The sequence below is a fragment of the Myotis davidii genome, unplaced genomic scaffold (assembly GCF_000327345.1).
Source record: "Myotis davidii unplaced genomic scaffold, ASM32734v1 scaffold24, whole genome shotgun sequence".
Taxonomy (NCBI): Eukaryota; Metazoa; Chordata; class Mammalia; order Chiroptera; family Vespertilionidae; genus Myotis; species Myotis davidii.
In genome coordinates this window covers 5,049,313-5,059,579 of record NW_006298312.1, presented here as the reverse complement: position 1 = coordinate 5,059,579, position 10,267 = coordinate 5,049,313, and positions in this window count along the sequence as shown.

The window sequence follows — 10,267 nt, the reverse complement described above, 5'->3', positions numbered from 1 at the left end:
GACATTTTACCCATTCAGCCACTCAATGTCTTTTGATTGGAGCATTTAGTCCATTTACGTTTAAAGTTATTATTGATAGGTACCACACATGAGGAACTCTATTAAAGGGTCGCAGCATTAGGAAGGTTGAGAACCACTGCCCTAAACGATTGGATGATTGGATGACTGGATGACTGGCCAGTAGCAATGATGTGCACTGACCAACAAGGGGCAGACGCTCAATGCAGGAGCTGCCCCCTGCTGGTCAGTGTGCTCTTAGAGGGAGAACACCACTCAGCTGACCAACGGGCATTAGATGCTGGGCTCAGGGCTGGTGAGTGCAGCTATGGCAGCACGAGCCTCTCCTACAAACACTCCCCCTTTGTTCTCCTCCCCCCATGAGCTGGCTGGTAAGGCCTGGCTGCAGGAACAGAGGTCCTCTGATTCCTGCAGGCCAGCCCAAGGGACCCCACCAGTGCACGAATCCATGCATCGGGCCTCTAGTTGATTACATAATAGGCATTAGATACGTTTTGGTGAATAAATAAATGGGTGGCTAGGTCAATAGGAAGTCAAATCCTGTGGGAAAGAAGCATAGGCTAAAAGGGGAATCCTGGCTCAGAAACTGTGATGGGGCTGCCATGGGGCTTGCTGAATGTGACCATCCCGGCAAATCTCCAGACACATACGCTGGTTTCTGACATGTGCTTTTAGGATCATAGGATAAAGACATTGCTAAAAGTTACCAAATACCTGAGTTCTGCCTTTGACACTACAACCTGCTTCTCCAGGCAGCCTAAACAACATTGTTACAAAATAGTTGGGGAATAAATATGGAGCTGGAAAATGTAGGACTTCAAAGCACAGATAACTTTTTCATTCATAATTTCTTTGTTCCTATAAACATGTGCTACATGAAAAAAGGAGATATGGGAGTGGAGGTGAATAGCTGGCGATTCAGATGGTATTGATGAATTGAATTTGGATTTCTGTATCATGGCTGACATTTTTGGAATCCTAGGTTCTTGGCTAGGATTTGAATTATATCTGACAGGAACATGGAAGAATTCATTTGCATGTAGACTAGCAGTAATGACAAAGTGCTTAAAATGTAACATAATATTACAGATTCAAACAACAGATAACTCATTCAGATTCACTAGGACGCTATGGAATATTCTTCCAGCCTTATGCTTTATCTCCATCAGCTCCTTCCAGTTCTTAACTCATAATTTGCACTCACACTTTTCTTCTCTCTTGGGCCCTTTCTTGGATTTTTCCATAGTTAACTTGTTATTTCTCTCAGTGTCACTCCTTCCTTTGCCTTTGCCTCCTCTTCTGTTTCCCAGAGATGGCATTTTATATCTGTTACAGCACAAGGCATTACAACTCTGGGCTTACTTGTCTGTATCCACCACAAGAATGGAGTTTTCCTGAGATTAGGAAATTTTGTATTATACATATTTGTATTTTCACGCTCCATGTGAATGACTGGCCTGTTTCAGGGGTTCCATAAAAACATGTCGAATGATAAATGAAAAAAATTAAATAAGCGGAACAGTAAGTTCTTAGCTTACTTGGGGAAGAGGGGGCAGAGACCAGTGTGTGCAGGCTATTTAGAAGAACAAAATGTTAAAAGTGGTTCTGGTTAGAGATCAGAGAGCTCTCCTAGCACAACAAATTAAAAATTATCTATGTCTTAAGCTCTTTTCTAAGCATTAAGTAAAACCAGATTTTAATATAGTATTTAAGAATACTTTTCGTTTAGAACTGAATTTTAAAAAAATTTTCCACTATATCATTACACTCTAAACACATGGAAGAATTCTAAGTTTCAAGTCTTGCTTTAATAACTCTCTGAGTATAGAGACCATTTAAAGGTTTTTCTAAAATGTCTACTGCAGGCCCAGATTCTGAAATCACTGGATTTTGTCAGTTGAAGTTGTCATGTTTTTCAATTTATTTTTACTCTCCAATATTTGTTAGTGTTGTTTTACCTGTTACCCATGATAGACATATTTAATTGGGAAAATGTCTTTCAAGATAAGGGTTGTCAAAGTGAATGGCAAATGGAGAACTAGAAAGTAGGATTATTCTTAGCAAGACACTATTTAAGTATGGAGATATAGGATGAGAGAGAGACAAATAGAGAGACAAAGAGAGAAAGTTAGAATTTATTAAGAATATATTTTATTCTAATGATCAAACTAAATGTATTCTCAGAACCAGACGACCTAAGACACTGTCCCCAAGAAACTGTCCTTCTAAAAGACAACATACAGTTTCTGTTAATAGTGAGTTATTGAACATATAGGGACAATCTTATTTCAACCTTTCCCCCCAACAAGCTGCACCAAAAATAACACGTGATTAATTTATACACTTGTATATAGACACAGTTTTATATTGAGTAAAGCAAAATGATTTGGAAGACTCCCCAGAAATATGATGATGGCCACCAACAGTGCTGGATGACCAAGTCAAGAAAATAAACATTTATTATTTGTACTGGATAATATTTCATTGTCCAGATATATCACAGTTGATTTATATATTTTCCTGCTGGAGGACATCTAATCTGCTTCCAAGTTTTAGAAACTATGAATAAAACTATTATAAACATCCACGTGTAGGTTTTTGTATAGACACATGTTTTCAATGTCTTTGGATAAACGCCAAGTAGCACAATTGTTGGATCATATGGTAAGAGTATGTTTAGGTTTGTAAGAAACTTCCAAACTGTCTTAGAAAATGGTTTTGCCATTTGCGTTGTCGCCAGCAATGGATAAGAGTTCCTGTTGTTCCACATCCTCACCCACATTTGGTGTTGTCAGTGTTCTGAATTTTGGCCATTCTAATAGATGTGCAGTGGAATATCACTGTTGTTTTAATTTGAATTTCCATGATGACATATAATGTTCAGCATACTTTCACATGCTTATTTGCCACCTTTTGGTAAAGTGTCTGTTAAGGTGTTTGGACATTTTTCATTTTTTTTTCTTATTTTTGAGTTTTAAGAATTCTTTTTTGGATAAGTCCTTCATCAGATGTATCTTTTCCAAGTATTTTCTCCCAGTCTGTACCTTGTTTCATTCTCTTGACATTGCCTTTCAAAGAGCAAAAGTTTTTAATTTTAATGAAGTTCAACTTGTCAGTTATTAGTTTTGTGGATCGTGCCTTTAGTGTTGTATCTAAAAAGTCATGGCCATGCCAAAGGTCATTTAAGCTTCTTTCTATGTTATCCTGGAGGAGTTCAATGATGTAGCATTTTATATTTAGGTCTATGATCTGTTTTGAGTTAATTTTTGTGACGGGTGAGGCATTTGTCTAGATTTCTTTATTTGCATATGGATGTCCAGTTGTTCCAGCACCATTTTCTCCATTGTATTGTTTTTGCTCCTTTGTCAAAAACCATTTGACTATATTTATGTGGGTCCATTTCTGGATTCCCTATTCTGTTCCATTGATTTATTAGTCTATTCTTTTGCCACACCATCTTGATTCCTATAGCTTTATAGTAAGTCTTGAATTTGGGTAGTGTCAGTCCTCCAACTTTGTTATTTTCTATCTTGTGCTGGCTATTCCTTGAAACATTTTTTAGAATATATCTCTGAAGACTTGCTTTTTAAATATTTTGCAGACACTCAAGTATTCATCATGCATCTCCTTAAAAGAAGTGGGGTTACTGTATACTTAAATATTGCAATCAATCTCTTGGGATACAAATGGGAAAAGTTCAAATTCCTAATTCAAGGAACTTGTGTTGTATTAAGAAAGCTACCATATAAACACTAGAGGCTCGGTGCATGAAAATTCGTGCACTCGAGGGAGTCCGTCAGCCTGGCCTACACCCTCTCACAATCTGGGATCCCTTGGGTAGGGTCCCTAGGCCTGGCCTGAGATCAGGGCCTATCAGGGCTTTCCTGCCATGGATGCAGGCAGCTGGCCCCACCCCCACCACTGCCACTGCTTGCCATCTGCGCAGCGCTGCCCCCCTGTCCCTTGCCACTGGTGGCCTTCCTCTGCAGGCAACAGAAATGGGGTGTGATGGCTTGGATGGCCTGGACCTCCCTCTGTTGGGAGATCCCTGGCTGGCAGCACATGCCCTGGGACTCCCTCTTTCTTTGCCGGGGGGCAGGGCCAGCTCTGGGTGGGGCCATCTGCCTACCTGATTGCTCCCAACCACTGGCTTACCTACCGGATCACCCTTAATCACTTGCCTGCCTACCTGATCACTCCTAACCGCTGGTCTGCCTACCTGATCATCCCTAACCACTGGTCTGCCTACCTGATCACCCCTAACCACACTGTCTGCCTGATTGTTTGCCCTAACTGCTTGCTTGCTGGCAGAGCCAGCCCAGCGAGGGGCCGTCTGCTTACCTGATTGCCCATAACCATTTGTCTGCCCACCTCATCACCCCTAACTACTTGCTGGGGTCTGGTTCAGCCCTGCAAGGGGCAATCTGCCTACTTGATCATCTCTAACCACTGGCCTGCCTACCAGATTGCCCCTAACCACTTTATGCCTACATGATCATCCCTAACTGCTGGTCTGCCTACAAGTCTTCAGAGATATATTCTAAAAAATGTTTCAAGGAATAGCCAATCTTAACCTAATCAACCTTAACCACTCTGCCTGCCTGCCTGATCACCACTAACTGCTTGTTTGAGTGCAGGGCCAGTCCAGCGAGAGGCCATGGTGGTTCTGGTCTCTGGTCATTCCAGTTGTTAGGCTTATGGCTGCAAGCCTTTTATTATGTAGAATATGCTGCAATACTGTGTGATGCTTGTAGAAATACTAGGAATTATTATTCTAAGGTGTGGTGTGGGAAAAGCTGAGTATCAGCTACAGTGGAAGAGGTTAGGGAAGGCATGACTGATAATAGAGATGATTACATTGGTCTTCAATGTTTAAGGATTAGCATATGCAAGGAGAGATATATAGAAAAATAGAACATAGTGGGCTTTGCAGACTATGAGGCAGGAAGGGAAGACGTGATGTAGGTAGGTCAGATTCTGTGATTTCTGTATGTCATAGAAAATGAATTATTCCAGTCAGGGGTATTTAACATTCTTGTGTAAGGACAGGGCATATTTGTGATTTTTCTAAAGATACTAGTTTCCCGGTGCATGATATTTGTGAATGGCGGGTGGGACTCCCCCCCACCCAGCTTGCATCCTGTCCAATTGGGGACCCCTTTGGGAAAGTTTGACTGCCAGCAGTCGGACATCCCTCTTGCAATCTGGAACCACTGGCTCCTAACCGCTCAACTGCCTGCCTGCCTAATCGCCCCTAACTGCCTCTGCCTGCCTGCCTGATTGCCCCTAACTGCCCTCCCCTGCCAGCTTGATCTCACTCCCAACTGCCCTCCCCTGCCAGCTTAATCTCCCCCCAACTGCCCTCCCCTGTCTGCCTGACCTTGCCCCCAACTTCTCAGCAGGAGGAGATGCTCTTGGGAGACAAAAATACACAATCCCTATATTTGGACTGATAGTCAGCTTTATGCACTATACTGCCAAACCGGTCATTAAAAAATTGAACCACTTTCTTACACCTTACACCAAACAGCTGTTGCCCTTAAAACCCCTCCTCAGCCCCCACTTTAGGTTCTGCCTTCACAGTTCACCCAAATTAGGTTCCGATTGGTTGGTTTCTATGCCAGTCAGGATCAAAAGCTCCACCTCCTAGGCAGCCATTGTCTCCTCGCATTTCACCCAGATTTGGTTCTGATTGGTTGGTTTCTATGCCAGTCAGCGTCAAAAGCTCTGCCTCGTAGGCAGCCATTGGCTCCTCTCAGTTCACCCAGATTTGGTTCTGATTGGTTAGTTTCTATGCCAGTTAGTGTCTTTGGGCCTATCTCCAGGCCTGATCAGATAGGCGGGGCTGATCAGCAGCCCCTGTGCTGTTGGTGAGGCCTAGAGAGAAAGAGAGGCAAGGGCTGGACAATAGATGCCACAGAGGCTGTGGATAAGACCCTGCGCCTCTCTCTGGGCCTCTCTCTGGGCCTCATCCGCAGCCCCCTCAGCAGTCAGTGCTGGCGACCCAGCACTGATTGCAGGACTTACTTCTGGTGTTCGGTCATCCATTAGGTCTTTTTGGGTGTTACAGACCCTGGCTCTTTATATATATAGATATCTCTCATGTACCTTACTGGAAAGGTTATTAATAACCTCTGCCAGAGTCCTGGACATGCCAAGGAAGGAAGATAAAAAATGTTAGGTAAACAAGGACATAGATGATGTGCTGAAGTTTTGTGCTGAAGTTTTCCTACAATAGTCTGGTGAGAGCAAAAGCAAAGTTCATGCTTTATGAAAATGTGGCCCTCTAATGTGGCATAATTTTCTCCATCCCTTCCCTAAAACATGTTGAGATCCTCACCTCCATTCCAACTCCATCAAAGGGAAAACCTAGTGGAGGTTCTGTAAGTGGTCTCAAGTGGAATAAGGGGCAACACAAGAGAAACAATTAAGAATTGCTCGTCATCCACTTGAAAATTGTATGGGGTTTATTTTACAGAACATAGTACATGCTTTTGAAGGATTACTAGTAGAAGTGGTTTGAAAATTCATGCCTGCCAAACATATATATCCTAAATGAGTTATACCCATTCTCACTAGGCCCAAACTACAGCATATCTCTGCCATTCCTTCTCCAGAATAAGGGTATTTTTTGTTTGTTCATTTTTTTAAAGAGAGATCATGATAAGAGATCTTATATGTGAAAGGATTAAAGAGAATAAAACAGGGCAGAGAAAAACTTATTGTGCTCAGCAGATATCTTGCAGAAAGCTTGTAGCCTTGAGCACAGCATAGCTCAGATAACCAGAAGACACCTGGCATAGGAGGAACCAAGGACGGACCAGAGCCTTACACATCAGCAGAGAGGTTTGGTGCCTGGAATAAAATCTCTTTTGATACATTATGGCTCATGTCATAGGTGCATGACCCCAGCCCACTTTAAACATTTCAATATGTCATTTTTATTTTTCTTTATTCCTGGAAAAAATCATCTCTCTTATTCTCTCTCTCTCTCTTTTTCTATCTGGGTGTGGGAAGGGAAATAGGTTAGAGATCTTTTAAATTTCCCATTGAGAAAATCTAAGTTTTCAGGTGAGCAAAATTAAATGTATAAGTTGTGCTTTGAATAAAGTCAATTATCTACTTATATTTATTAATTATACCAATTACTTATGATATACTGATTTATAAATTATCACATTTCATTAAACAATTTAATCAAACTCTTCAAATGCATTTTTATATAAATGTCTTCTTATCAATTAAGCTCCCTTTAGAGTTATCTGACAGGGTTTTCTAGACTATAATCTTTATGTCTATTGAAGTTGTCTGCATTATAGAACTTTTAGAATCTCTATATCTAATGTTGTCCAGGGATCTTCCTAATTGCTTATTTAAGGGTTTCTTTCAATAAGATGCAGCATCAAAATGCACTAAAAAGACATAATATCCAGTGTTTCCTACTTTGGAATCAAATTATGCCACATTAGAGGGCCACATTTTCACAAAGCATGAACTTTGCTTTTGCTCTTACCAATTTCTTACTTATCCCACTGGAGTTAAACTATTAATTTTAAATAATCATTAAATGACATGTTTAGTTACAATTTTAATAATAATTAGAAATAATTATTATCTTTGATAAATTCACTTTTCTCCTTTTTTGTAGCTGGACTCTCTTTGTTCTAAAACTGTCCTGAATTTGGATAAAGGAGCCAGGCCTTTATATACCCACATTGACCAGTCCTTAGGTATATATAGGCTGTCACTGGGAAAGGGTTGTGAACCTACTTGAATGAGATGATTTTATTCAGCTGTGAGCATTATGTCACCACTCCCGGGAGCTGGGAGAAAGATGCTTCAGTCTGAAGAAGGCATCTGGGTGGCAGAACGCAGCCTTGGTAAGCAGTGCTAGAACTTAGGGGACAAACGATGGGTAGGCATGTAGTGCTTAGCCATCTGTCTACACAGTCTGCTGCTGGCCTCTTCTTTGTCCATCCCTGCGTGGCCCATTTAGGCCCAGGTGCTCTCTCATGCTTCTCTATCATATTTGGAGTGCAGAAATCCTATCACGAGTTTGCCCAGGGCCCCGTATACCTAGACAACCTTGTAGCTATTTTTTTCCCCTGTGATCTTTACATCCTTTGGGATGTTTCTAGATAACTGCTCCTAGGTCTCTACTGTTCACCAAGGGGCCCCTTTGTTTTCCATTTCTCAACCACGTGGAAGGATGGAAAATGATTTTTTCCTAACCTGGGGAAAAAACATTTTCTTTTTCACATTTATACAGTGTTTCTCACGCTGTAAAATACTTCTTTCCACCAGTTCCATGATCCTTCTACCTTCTCCCAAAGGCATCACATTCTAAAAAACAAGTCAGAAAGAATTGCAGGTTACTATTCCTTTCTATGAAATGCTTTGTTTCTGTTCCTCTAAATCAGTGAGCCCAGAATAGTTTTTCTCCTAGAACTGGGGAAGAAGACCTAGGCAAGTACAGTACTGGAAGGAAAAAAGGGAACCTAAAGCTATCATGAAGACATTGTAGCCACTGTATTTTTACTGTGAAATTGTGATGAAATGAAAAGAACGGGGCAGTTTCAGGAGATAATAAAGGGAGAAAATCCATAACATTTAACCCTTATCACATTGCATTTACATTGTTTACAGTATGGTTTCTCCATTATTCTGAGTTTATTAAGTGTAGGGACTAAATATTTTCATTAATATATCCTCAAATTCTAGAGGGTACTTAGCATATAATAAATTGTGTGTCTTCTTCAAATTTTAATAATATCCCCAGTGTTAACTTATCCTAGTGAATTTCCCTGGTTCTCTACAGCAAAGCGAAATGCTTTCTCTTCTATGCTTCCAGGAGTAGTATATCCATCGTACTATAGCATTTACACTTCTTTTTTGTAAGAGTTTGGTTATATCAGCTATCTCCTGCATCAGACCAAGAGCTCTTCAAAGCCAGAAGACATACTATTTATCTTTCCATTAGTAATGTTTATTGTTTAATTATTTACTCTGAGGGTAACATTCACAGTTACAATAACATAGATGACAACTTAATTTATTACATTTTATGATATATGTCACTGACACCTAAATATATAGAGAAATTTGACTAATTTATTAAGAGCAGAGAAGTGAGTTGTATATGTTAGAAATAAATTAAGTGAGTTAAATACTGAGATGCATTTAAATTTTCAGGTCCCTGGAACATCTGTCTAATCAGTACTATTCATTATCCAAAGTTGCCATATTAGTAAGATATACACATTTTAAATTAAAAACTTTATCAAGGTTTTACATCTTTTTAATAGTATTATCAATTTGATTCAAGAAGGTATGAGGCTGATTTTCCAGTAGTGTATACAATACATTGGCACAAGAGGGCAGCCTTTTAACAAGAATTGTTCTTCAATTTGTAGGCATTCCTTCAATTTTAGACAGTTACTTTAATCCACACAACTCAATAAGAATAAAAGCAACACAAAACATTCAAACAGATGCTTGGTATTACGTATGCTGATTTTTTTGCATTACTTATTCCAAATACTATTTATAATCCATGAGGAAAACAAGGGCAGAATGTCTCAGGTAGAAAGGTGTGTTTAAATAGATTGTGCTTTAAACATCAAGCCAGTAGGTCAATGGCTGAGTAGAGTGCATTAAGATTTCACATGACCAAAGTTGAATTCTCTGATCTACTCAAAATTCTAACCAAGCAAGAGCAAGCTGGAAGCATCCAGATTGATTTATTAGCCAAGGGCAAATGAATGTCATTGGATTGCACGTTTCTAATTTTTAACTTTTGAAGTGTGTAAAAAGACATGTTGCTATTGGACATATTGATGAAGAGTAAATTGCAAGATGTATTGGTGCATGGCTGGTCTTGTTCTGTTTTACAGCTGGATAGAGTTCCCTCTCCCAGACTCATGATCCCTTTCTAGGAGAGGTCGGTGGCATGGTAAATGCCTAGCCCCACCTTGCCCACCTTTCTGCAATTTGTGTTTCTCTCCTTACTTAACTGGACAACTGTGGCTTCACCATCCTTCCAGGAGATTCTGTTTGAGAACTATGGGAAGCTACTGGCAGATAGCAACAAAGGCCAAATCCCCTTGTGTGGTTTAAAAACTGCATCTAGTTTTCAGCTTTAATGCCTCTCTCCTATTCACAGCCTTGTTCTTTAAGCCCAACTCTGTCCTCTAACACACAATGAACTGTAGTCTCTACTTGCCTCCCTGTCTCTAGGACCAATCTGACT